Source organism: Nycticebus coucang, chromosome 19 (genome assembly GCF_027406575.1).
Source record: "Nycticebus coucang isolate mNycCou1 chromosome 19, mNycCou1.pri, whole genome shotgun sequence".
Taxonomy (NCBI): domain Eukaryota; kingdom Metazoa; phylum Chordata; class Mammalia; order Primates; family Lorisidae; genus Nycticebus; species Nycticebus coucang.
In genome coordinates this window covers 47866131-47879953 of record NC_069798.1, presented here as the reverse complement: position 1 = coordinate 47879953, position 13823 = coordinate 47866131, and positions in this window count along the sequence as shown.

The window sequence follows — 13823 nt, the reverse complement described above, 5'->3', positions numbered from 1 at the left end:
CCACCAACAGTGTACAAGGGTTTCTTTTTCTCCATAGCATCACCAGCATTTGTATTGTCTGTCTTTTTGATAAAAGCCATTTTAACTGGGGTGAAAAGATACCTCATTGCAATTTTGATCTGTATTTCTCTGATGACTAATGATGTCAAGCATTTTTTCATATACCTGTGGGACATTTATATGTCTTCTGAGAAATGTCTCTTGAGAGCTTTTGCTCATTTTTAATTGAATTATTTGTTTTCCTATTGAGTTGTTAGAGCTTCTTATCTATTCTAGTGATAAATATCTTTTCAGATGATGAAAAGATATTTTCCTTTGCTGTGCAGAGGCTTTTTAGCTTTATATGATCTCATTTGTCCAATTTTGCTTTGGTTGTTTGTGTTTTAGAGGTATTACTTATGAAGTCAGTGCCTAGACCAATATTTCTAATATTTCTCCAATGTTGAATAGTTTCAAGTCTTAGATTATAAGCCTTTAACCCACCCATATTCATTTAATTTTTGCATATAGTGAGAGATAAGGGTCTAATTTCGTTCTTCTGCATATGATGTCCAGTTTTCTCAGCACCACTTACTAAATAGATTGTCCTTTCTGCAATGTATGTTCTTGGCACCTTTGCTAAAAATAAGTTTACAGTAGATGTGCGGATTTATTTCTAAACTCCTTGTTCTGTTCCATTGGTCTATGCATCTTTTTTATGTCAGTGCCATTATATTTTAGTCACTACAGCTCTGTAGTATAATTTGAGTGAGGTAATATGATTCTTCAGTTTTATTCTTTATGGTCAGGATACCTTTGGCTATTCTGCATCTTTTGTGGTCCCATAAATATTTTATGATTATTTTTTCTATTCCTGGGAAGAATGTCTTTGGTATTTTGGTAGAGAGAGCACTCAATCTGTAGCTTACTTTGGGTAATATGGACATTTTAACAATATCGATTAATCCATGACCACAGAATATCTTTCCTTGTGTGTGTTTGTATGTGTGTGTCCTCTTCAATTTCTTTCATCAATTTTTTATAGTTTTTATTGTAGAGATTGTTCACTTCTTTGGTTAAGTTTATTCCTAAGTATTTTATTTGTAGCTATTGTAAATAGGATTAATTTTTTCATTTCTTTTTCAGATGGTTTGATGTTGGTATATAGAAATGCTGCTTATTTTGTATGTTTATTTTGTATCCTGCAACTTTACTGAATTGTTTATCAATTCTATGTTCTTGGTGGTGGGGGGTGGTGGTGTGTGTGTGTGTAAAGTCTTTAGGTTCCTCTGGCTATCAATCATATTATCTGCAAAGAAAGATCATTTGATTTCTTCTTTTCCAATTTGGACACCTTTTATTTTTCTCTCTTATCTTGTTAGAACTTATCTTATCTAAGTTCTAAAAATAGAACTTCTACTTTTAAATAGCATCCAGTTTGCAGATTCAAGATGTTACATCTTCTCCTACCTTTTTGAAAATCAAATGAAGTTGTTTCTCTGTGTTTTTGCTAATTGTGTGCATGTCTATCACATACAGTGCTGGCTTTGCTAGAAATATATCTATCTAGTTATATATGTATCTAAATATATATCTAATATATATTTATATATAAAATTTGTATGTATTTATATATAATTCTATAATTCTAATTGATATTTATCTAATATACGCATCTAAATATATCAGATAAATATATATCTAAATACACATCTATATATCAGATATACACCTAATATATATATCCATATATATATATATATATATATATATCAGATAGATAGATAGATTCTCAGTTAAGAGATTAGAAATAACAAGTATCCGAACTGGAATTGAATAACTCAAATGATCTTTCTTTGCAGACAATATGATTGTATACCCAGAGAAACATAAAGACTTCACACACAAAACCCCCCAAGAACATAGAATTGATAAACAAATTTAGTAAAGTTTCAGGATACTATATATATAGTATAGTATATATAATGTATATAGTATATATATTATGTATTTATATACATTATATATACATAATATATAATATATACTAATATATACTATAATTAGTATATATGTATATACTATATACTATAATATATATATCTTAGAATATAGTATACTATAGTATATAGTATAAGTATAGTATATATTATATATACTATATTATATATACTATATATGCTATATACTATAGTATACTATATATACTATATACTATAGTATACTATATATACTATAATATATATACTTATACTGTAATTTGTATATATGTATGTATATATACTATATTTATATATAAAGTATAAATATATATGTATGTATATATAATTATAGTATATATAATATAATATATACTATAATATATAATTATATTACTATATATAATTATATAACTATAATATATAATTATAGTATATATAATATAATACAATATATACTATAATATATAATATATACTATAATTATATATATAAAGTATAAGTATATATGTATATATATACTAATTATAGTATATATTATTATAGTATATATAGTATAGTATGTCTTATATACTAGTATATATAATAGTATATATGTAGTATAGTATATATATTATATACATATTATAGTATATAGTATATGTATACATACATATATACTAATTATAGCATATATATTAGTATATATTATTATAGTATATACATTGTACATACTATATAATTACAGTATATAGTATATATGGTATGCTATAGTATATGTGTATTAGTATATATGTATGTATATACTATATGTATATAGTATATTACTATATATGTATGTACATACATATATACTAATTATAGTATATATATTAGTATATACTATATATTTATATATACTACATATAATATATACTATACTATATATATTTAAATATATTATAAGTATGTATATATGTATATGTAATATATATAGTATAGTATAAAATATATATTATATATACTATATATATATAATCTTTCATCATAAAAGAGTTATTTAGAATTGGAATAGTCACCAGCATTTTCAATAATTATTTTCTCTTGTATTAGATCCCCAAGAAAAATATCTCAGCTTCTGCCTGAAGATAATTAGTACAGCTGCAGTTATTCCCAGAGCCTATTGAGGGAAGAATTTGGAGATTTCAAGAATATCCTAAACAACATTCTACTATTATCCTCTATTTATTGATGTGGTACCTTTACTCCCTACAGAGGCTCGATGTCCACCCCTGACAATGAACTTCCACCCATTTTACCTGGGGCTTAGGAGGTAAATCTCCCACATAGAAAGAATGAAGGGTAGATTCATGATCTAAACTACTAATTCATCAGTCTTTCTTTCAGCCTATCCCTTTTTCAATGGTATTCTTATTTTCAGATGCACCTAATGGTGTCAATTTTTATATCTTATAGGGGTCTGAAATCTAAATCTAAAACTTCTCAACTTCTCCCAGTACTTGCTTACAACTTACTAAATCATTTACCACAAACTACTGTATCCAGTGTTTTCATGCTTTTGTCTTTTTCTCATGTTTCTCTTCATCCTTCAAGGTTCCATCCTTTTTTAAAACACTTTTTAAGTATTTTTAGTAAGAGTCTAAGAGGGAAAAGAGATACATGTTCATGTTTGATCCATCATTTTTAATCAGAACTGAAGGGGGAATTTTGAAGACAGTAAAAGGCTGAAGGAAAGATCAAGCCTCCAGTGAATCATGCTCTCTAAACATGTATAATACTTACAAAGCAATAACTTTTTCTTTGAAATGCCTCAACACTTTTCAAGCTATTATATTTCACCAGACCTGCTTAAACAGTCACATTTCTGTTTTAACATGCCAGAATCTTGAGGGAGATCATATTCAAATGAAGGTCATAAATAATAGCTTGTTGAGTTTCCAGATCCTATGAGAGCAAGTTAAAGAAAATAGTGCCTTTTTGCCAACAAATATTTAAAGGTAGTATTAAAATGATGAAGTTCAAAATGCTATAAGAAATTATATCAAGATGTAAGTACTTTCTCTCTAAAGACTGGACAGTGTGCTTCAAATCATCTACTTTGGGTTTTAAACAAAAGGAAGACAAGAATATAGACAACATAGATATCTGATATTTGAAATTAGATCTTTCATAATTTTACCTTCTCTTCTTCCACAACAAAAAAAGGCATTGTAAGTTTTCCCTTTTGTTAAGGAACTGAACTTTCTTCCCTAGTTACCCTGAGATTAAAACATAAGGAGCAGGAAGCTGTGCACAAAAGCCATTTCCATAGGAATCCCCGTATTTATGAGATACTTATTTCACCACAGCATACCCTGGGTCCTATGAGACACTTCAGTGAGTTAAATTGAAACCACTGACTTTTGGAAATGAAATTTAAGTAAAATTTAGTAAATTTAAGTAAAATTTAGTAAAACCATAAACAGCCTTGACAGGCATTGAAATTATTAATGCTGGGCACTTTCTTCCTTTATTTCCTCTTAGCTTTTCCCTGCCTAAAGCTCTGCATGTACTTTCCATATAGGTAAGGGATAAGAAAACTTGAAGCATATAGAGCAACTCAGATCTTATTATATTGCAAGGCTATTATTCATTTGTCAAGGTTCAGGCCCTAAATCTCAAAGCTGTCCTAAACACTAAGAACAGCTCCTACCAATTTTACATCTATACACAATCTTTCAGATCCCAGACAAGTTAAAACACAATCCTGGCATCCACAACACCAATAAACAACACCTCTCAAAGAAAGCATTTTTCAGTGGGCTACCGTACTCTCTGGCCAACCGTCCTCAATGCTAGAAGGAACAGAGCACCGTCCAGCCAGATTCCAGAACACAGCTCCACAGACTATGTCACATCCTGAGGTTCTATGATCTCTGAACATCTATGTGGGGGAGTTGTCATCTGTTTTGACATGGTGGTGATCACTGTCCCCAAAGTAAATTTCTTTTATTATGACAGCTGAGTTGAAGAACTTCTAAGTATGTCCTAGAATAGACAGCTAAAAATCCTTAAAGTGAATGTTTTTGTGCTACTGTATTTCTCTTTAACTAGAGAGTTATGTCTAAGAGACAAATCTTAGACTTCTCCAAAGTCAACATTATCTCTAAATGGAAAATTTGCCTGACAAGTGAAGGGCTCAGAAGTTGTCACTTGCTCACAGGAATCTCTCTCCCTCTCTCTCTGCTCCCCACCCCACCATACACACAAATCAACATCTATGAACACAGACAATGCAGGTGCTCACATCTCTTTTTTAAATATATTCTCTCTTGTGTAAAAAATAAAAATGGGATAATAAATGCCTATAATTACCATTTTGACTATCACTCCTCATCCAGTGGTTTCCTACATTTTCCCTGCATTTCTCAAATAACTTTTCCACTCTCTTCTAGACTATGTGCTTACATTATCAGGTATTTCATATAAGACATTAAGGATGCATGGAATGTTTAATTACTCTGAAAGATAAGTACAAATATATCCAGATTGGAACAGCACTACATAATTAAAGAATCACAATGACACTCTCCTCCTAAAGAACATTTTCCCTGAGGGCTCTCACAGACTTAAAAAAAAATGAATGTATGGTGGATAGATTAATGAATAAATAAAAGAACCAATAAGAAAATATTCCAATAAGTCTGAGGAATTTTGTTTTAAAATTTTAAGTTATATTTCATTTCATGCTTTAAATGACATAGAACCAAGCAGACTGGATAAGACAACTAACTCTTAGACTTGGAAGCTTCTTAGAGAGTATCCATTCCAAGTTCCTAAGTTTCTAAAGAAAAACAAGAAATGTTAGAATGGAGATAAGTGACTTACTTGAGGTATAGAATTCTTGGATCAGCTCTTGAATACTCTGCAACCCTGTCCTGTCTCATAGGGATCTCTAAGAATTGTGTCCTTCTACACAATAGAAAGTCTAGCCTTTGGTTTTGTTTCATCTTATATTGGATCCAGAATAGGGAAATCTGGAACTCATTTGGTCTTTGGAGTTAGTTTCCTGAGATGCACATATTTTGCAGTTGAAATAATTGATATAAAGTCTGATCTAGGAAAGGAACCTTCTCTAATTTTGGCATCTCTGAAAATAGCCACCAAAGGTTTTGATCAGGGAATTAGGATCAGAATAACATTTTTAAAAGACTAATCTCTCCTAGTTAAGAAAAAGCCAATGTTAGCATTCCTATTAAAACAACATAAGACTTTTAAATGTATCCGTGTCAGAAAGTCATCTTTCATGTGTAATACAACTGAAATGCATTTAAAAGACTTCTTTCAAGCATTTATTAGGATAATTTAAACTGCCTGTCTCTTGGGTGGAATTTTTCTCATCTCTTTAATGACATTGGTCTTCCTAATGGATTGTAGAGTACCTTTAAGTACATAATTCTTTGATCCCACAGATCCATCTACCTACCAGCATTGTTGGCAACTTACTCTCTACTTGTATAGAATCAACCTTGTCATCTCTCAGGAAGGGAAGATTTTTTCCTTCACTGTATGAATAGAGCCATCCAATCACCTCAGAATGGTTGATCTTGGATTCTGTTTTCCATTTTCTAGCTGCTACAAGCAACAAGTTCATCTTCCTTCCAAGATGTCATTCCCATGTACCCACCTCACCTTCACTCTCCCAATTTCAGTGTGCAGTGGTTGCTACTCCTCCCAGAAAGTGATTATATGCATAACTAATAGATCACCTAAAGTACAAGTTTAAAAATGTCACTCTCCTTTCAAAAGTCTTCCCTGATGCCATACTATTCACAAAGTCTACAAGATGAAGGGATTGCTAGATCTAAGTATCTGGATATGTGTGTTTGAATAGTGAATTATTTTGTAAAAGTGAAGTCACATATAAAATAGAGTACAAAAAAACAGAAAAGTAGAGGGCCTCTAATGAAGCCAGGAACTTGGGAGCCTCCACCTTTCCACAAAACCTTCAGGAAAAACCTGAGTCATATCTACTGGAAACATTTTCAAACCACTGGGCTGGATGACTTCTAAATTTCCTTCTGGCCTTCATATTCTATGATTTTATAAATGTATGTAATCTCTACTTCAACATATAAAATCTTCATAATTCCTACACTTTCAAGATTTAAGTGCAATGTTTCTAAGGCTAACCTTTCTATTGTGTCATAATCTCTCTTCTTCTCTAACTCCCCAGACTGTCTAGAATTATTAATTTCATGGTTGTGTTCACCTTCTATCCTGGGACAAACTAAAAATTCCTTGAAGGCAGAGACTTTGCCTTAATTCATCTGATTAAAAAGGATCTTCAACAAAAGTGATTTTTGCTGACCTAAACTAGATAGAATACAAACTTTGGCCATATTTTAGAATGCATCAGAGATTAAGGAAAACCTTCCCTGCTTCTCCAAAGTAGAATTTTTTCAAAATTAAATGACAATAAGGGAAGCCCAACAAAAGCATATGAGCCTCCAAAAATGAGACATTCTTTAACCAAAAACATAATGGAGCAAGCTAGAGGAAGACAGCCACAAGATCATCTTCACTTCTGGAAAAAATTGTTTAAGTTCAAGGTCCCCAAGACCATGAATAATTTGCTATGAGGACTCATAGAACACACTGTAAACTGTCATACTTGCAATCATAATATACAACAGTGGAAAAATACATATTATATCAGTCAAAGGAAGAGATATAGGGACAAAGTCCAGGAAAGCTTCCAGCACAAAGCTGTCAGCTGTCATCTCCCAGTGGACTCAGGGACAGCAATACTTTTCCCAGAATTGCTATGTGATAATATGCCCATGGCACTGCCAATCAGGAAAGCTCTTCTGAGCCTTGGTGTCCAAATTTTTACTAGGGCTTCATCATGCAGGCATGGTTGAATGCCCACATGTAAGAACTGTCCGTAGTCCCTCTGGAAAATCCATCTGATACCACATGATCCAAATCCCTCACCCTAAATCACACTGTCTTATTATCTAATGTTACTCAGGGACCTCAGGCAAACAATAATATTCCAGGAATTTAGAGATTACTTCCTGAAAGTCAATGGCAAAGGCCAACCCTCCTTTTGGGTGAGGTTGAATTATATAGACAACCCAGAGGGAAAACTCATTCATCCACAAGCAACTACTTTCACCACTCTCAAATTCAGCTACTCAGAAACAAATGGGAATTACCTTTGTGTAACATTCTGAGCTGTACCTTGATGTCAGGAAGATACAAATTTAATATACCCTCCAAAAGTGGCCGTTTGTTTTTTTCATCAGTAAATCTAAAGCATTCTTTCTTGATTTCAGTTTCTCCAGAAGTTGGGATAACAAAGAATTAGAGGAAAATTTGAAAAGCTGATTCCAAACTAAGGATGGCACTCAAAGTAGGATTTCTTTTAAAAGTGAGATGCCTTTTCTTTGTCAGAAGTTTTGTAAGCAAAGATAAAAATTAGCAGGAAAAAAAATGTCCTCCTAAGATATGTTGCCTACTGGACTTTTCCCTTTCCCCTTTGGCTACTATTTGGTGAAAGCATAGAGCTTAATTACTCCCTCCCCTTGCAAGATAGTTTCCTATCAGAAACCCAAAAATCACAACTACAACTTTACGCAACCACTAACTTTAAGGGACTAGATTTCACAGCCTTACGAGGGCACCTTGTATAAGCCCTGCTTCCTTCTCTTCACCTGAACCTCTACCCAACTCTTAGTACTACTCTTCTTTATTAACAAGTATCCTGTCCCGGGTGGCACCTGTAGCTCAAAGGAGTAGGGCGCCAGCCCCATATACCGGAGATGGTGGGTTCAAACCCAGCCCCAGCCAAAAACTGCAAAAAAAAAAAAAGGATTCTGTCCCCAATATTTTTAATAGAAGACTCAATTTCCCATGGAATTTAAGTAAGGTATAATTGACTTTTAAATTCAATAGCCACAGTGATAACCAATCATATAATAGCAGCACTCATAGGAACAACTAACATGAGTTGAAAAATCAGGATTTTAAAAGTACAACCAGAGATCCTACCTTAAAGTGTTGAGAGTACAGTTCTTTTTACAAAAGCCACCCCAGATCATCTAATCCAGGCTCCTGGCTGAGAACCCTAACATATAAAAACGAAACAACTTAAACTGAGAAGCAGATTGGGATTAAAAGCTCTGCTAGATGAGAACATTCCATCAGTGTAATTTAGGAAACTGTATTTTAAATATTTGACTAAAGTGCCTCATGTTCTCCTGCAAGAACAGCTACAACCACAGTATCTAGTTGACTTTGTGGATAAGAACATCCAATAGTCTGGAGACTGGGACTTGGGTAAGAACTGCTGGTATTAGAATAGCTAAAACTGTAAACAAAACATAAAACAGATTGGCAGGACCCAGGAACAGCAGCATATGGAGCAACTGGGGCTCTCATAAGCCATTTGGTGAGTATATACAAGGTGTCCATAAAGTTCGTGTGCAATTTAAAATGGTTTAACATAGTAAATTGCACATGAACTTTATGGACACCCATATTGTTATTCTCCCTTAGGAGAACTGGCCAATTCTATTAAGGCCAGACTTATGCTTGCCCCATTATTCAGCAATTACACTTCTAACATACTCACCAGAATGCAAAATGTACAAGGATTATCAGAGCAGCATTTTTCATAATAGCCTTATATTGGGGTTCACAGAAGACTGATAGGTTGTGGGGTATTCACACAGTAGACATAAGACAGCAAGAAAATGAACAAACTACTACTACCTATGACATACCGATGAATGTGATTGTAAACCAAAGAAGTCAGATACCAGAGTGAAGAAACCAGCTTTGTGATTCCATTTACATAAAATTCTAAAGCAGGTAACACTAATCTGTGATGGTAAAATCAGAACAGTGGTTTCTTTTGTTGGGTGAGGTAACGAGTGGGAAGGGTGGTGGGATTGGTTTCTGGGGAGATGGTCATGTTCTCCCTTTTTTTTTTTTTAATATTGGGGATTCATTGAGGGTACAATAAGCCAGGTTACACTGATTGCAATTGTTAGGTAAAGTCCCTCTTGCAATCATGTCTTGCCCCCATAAAGTGTGATACACACCAAGGCCCCACCCACCTCCCTCCTTCCCTCTTTCTGTTCCCCCCCCATAACCATAATTGTCATTAATTGTCCTCATATCAAAATTGAGTACATAGGATTCATGCTTCTCCATTCTTGCGATGCTTTACTAAGAATAATGTCTTCCGCGTCCATCCAGGTTAATACGAAGGATGTAAAGTCTCCATTTTTTTTAATGGCTGAATAGTATTCCATGGTATACATATACCACAGCTTGTTAATCCATTCCTGGGTTGGTGGGCATTTAGGCTGTTTCCACATTTTGGCGATTGTAAATTGAGCTGCAATAAACAGTCTAGTACAAGTGTCCTGATGATAAAAGGATTTCTTTCCTTCTGGGTAGATGCCTAGTAATGGGATTGCAGGATCAAATGGGAGGTCTAGCTTGAGTGCTTTGAGGTTTCTCCATACTTCCTTCCAGAAAGGTTGTACTAGTTTGCAGTCCCACCAGCAGTGCTTAATCCTTGTGGTTTCATGAGTGACTCACTTCATAAAAATTCATCACACCGCATATGTATGCCTTGTCCATTTTCATCAAAATTTGTTAAAAAGAGAAGGAATGTGACTTGTAACCACATCAACTTCTATGGCTATTCAAAGGAGATCATTCAGGAGTGGCTGCCCAGTAACGCCTGGGAAGTTTACAGAATAAACTGGAACATGGGCCTAATGGGGGAAACCCCAAACAGGAAGCTTTCCCATAATCCCTGGCAGCTGTTAGTCCTTGGCCTTCTCTGAGAATCCCCATGTCTGATGCCTCATCCCCGCCACATCTAGGAAACAGGTGAATCTTCTGATTCCCCTAAAATGCTACCCTTAAGCTGCCACCAGGTTCTCATGACCTGTAACCGACTCTCAATCTTCCAGCAATCTGGGAGAGCTAGCAGGACAGAAAGTCATTCCTTCTCCTCTGTGCACTCTCTTCCATCCTTATAGCTCTAGTCTAGCATGAAAGCCAGTGACAGACCACGACTTCTAGTCCTTTGAGTGGTAAGAGTAGCAAACAGCAGGGAATGGGATTAAGAGCTATCCTTGGTGGACGCAGGGGCCTTCATGTTCTGCAGCAGTAACTTAAGACAACCCACAGGCCCTGCGGCAATGTGCAGGCTAGACCGTCTAGCATAAGCCCTACTGGTGCAGTAACCTCCCCCAGGATACTGCATTTGGTGGGACCTGTAGTAACAGGAAACACATGACCTTCTGGGAAGAGTCTGAGTTACATAGGCCCTTAAAACTGCCAATATGGATGTAATTACACTAATACCTAACATTCATATAGTGCTTCCCACACACGAAGAAATGTTCTAAGTTCTTTATATATGTATAGTACACATGTATACACACACACATACAGTTGTACATATATATGTAACAACTCATCTAATTCTCCCAATACATCACATGAAATCAGTATTATCTTTCACATATGCTAGAACTACAGAGTGATCACATCCATGCCACAGAGAACAAATGAAAGAGGAAGTAGTGGGAATTAACTCAGGCAGCCTGGCTTCAGACCCTATACTCTTATAGTGGTCTCCAAGAGGAGAAATGTGCAGTCCGGAGTTCTGTTTCACTCAATGGTCACTTACTGGTGCCCTAGAGGCCAGCAGAGATCTGCCCCCACTTACCCACTCACTGCTGCCCTGGCTCTGCTGGTCTCCCGGATTCAGTTAGGGCCCTCACTCTTCAAAGCATGACTGAAACTCCATCATCACTAGTCAGCTAAGGACCCAATGTACTGGCATGTCAAGAATTGCACAATTTACTCACAAGACATTTTGCTTAAGGCACCCCACGAAACTAGACTATACCATGTGGTTAGCTGTGATTAGCTATACCATGTAGTTAAGACCCAAAGTCTAGTTTGGGGGGGTGCCTTAAACAGAATGTCTGTCCAACCAACATTTTGTCCTTAAAACTAGGGCATCATGTTTACTTCCCCTTTCTTTACAGTAAGTTTCTCCCCAAGACCACTGTTTCCAGCATGTTGCTGCCCAAACTTTTTTTTTTTTAATTTTGAGCCTTAAAATGAGCCATCAAACCCAGTCTCTTTTTTTTTTTTTTTTGGGGGGGGGGGATTATTTTTTTTCCTTTTTTTTTTATTGTTGGGGATTCATTGAGGGTACAATAAGCCAGGTTACACTGATTGCATTTGTTAGGTAAAGTCCCTCTTGCAATCATGTCTTGCCCCCAGAAGGTGTGGCACACACCAAGGCCCCACCCCTCTTCCTCCTTCCCTCTGATTTTCCTTCCCCCACATGACCTTAATTGTCATTAATTGTCCTCATATCAAAATTGAATACATAGGATTCATGCCCAGTCTCTTTTTTACTAGAAGCCCCAGAGACACCTAGGTAAATCTGAGACTCATTGTAGAAAGAGGGTAAAGGACACTTACATGGTGTCTTTGCTACTTGGTAGCAAGGTCCAAATTCCAAATACAGACAGAACTGGTGATGTGAAGCTGCTGACCCGTGCCCAGCTGTAAGTCACCATGTACCCCTAAGCTGTGATGCAAATGCCCACTACCGATGTTGAGTGATAATTGTTTTTCCCTTTAAGGATTTCTCTAATTACAAGAATATGTGAAATCAATCCACAATGATTTTCTAAGCACTGTGTGATGGATGCTATAGAAGTCATGAATAAGAATGGACAGCACACAGAGCTACTACATGGCATACCATGCAGTGTGACCTTATAGCCTGAGCTGTTTGGGGGGAAAACACTGGCCCCTCCACACATGTATTTCTGAGTGTAGTAACCTCAGAGGAACGCTGCTGGCCTCTCGGCCCTTCATGCTGAGGCCAAGATGACTACTGCCCAGGAAGGGCAGAGCTCAGTCAGACCTCCCCTATTTCTTTCTGAAATGTGCCTTCCTTCAGGAAGCCTGGTCTACTTTGGCCTTACTCAGCTTAGCCTTAAAGTTCTGCCCCTGGAAGCCATGCCTGTAGTTTTCCAACATCTCTTTAGACCAGGGGAGCAGTTTCCTTTTGGAAAACTCACAGTGCAAGCAAATCTTCTATCATTGCAGTGAGGCACCTTCACCAAAGAGATCCACCTGGATGAAAGCTAAAATTTGTATCTCCAGCTGACTTCTGTTCTTCTTCTCAAGGTGGTTTGAACTTGCATAGGGACCACAGGACTTCTACTGCCATAGAAGCCTCAGCAGATACAAGGATGGAAGGTTTTTCTGGACAGTTTAGCAGCGCTGGAGCAGCAGCTCCTGGGTCTTCTGTTATTACTTCTCTGTGGTGCTTCTGCTGCCTGTGCTTTGTTTCCTTATCCTACCACTCAGAGCTGCTTCCAGTTCCACTCAAATGACTACAGCTCCTTCAATTAGTGGCATTTGACACTGGCTGCCTCTCCAAAGCAGCCACTTACAGGAAATCTCTCCCAAACAGCTCTTCATTTTGATTGGAACAGGAAAATAAACAGCAAATCACAGCCTTATCTGGCACCACCATCAGAAAAGTGATCCAGAATTGTTCTTCTTTTTCTAGATTCCCAAAGATGTTTTTCTTCTCTTTTGTATCTCAAGCTTTCACTCACTTGGGAATGAGCGTACGTTGCACCCCCCTTCTCATCCCTCTATCACTGATGAGACATTAAAAATTCAACTTCCTCTTCTTTAGTGAACAATTATCTCACTCACTGGCTTGATTCACTGATCTCTTAATGACAGCTTTCCTGCGGTTTCCTTTGAATGTTTAAAATATGAAACAACCCCATTTTGTCAAGCGAAAAACTGTGCTGAGTTTTTAGTAGCTGTTTC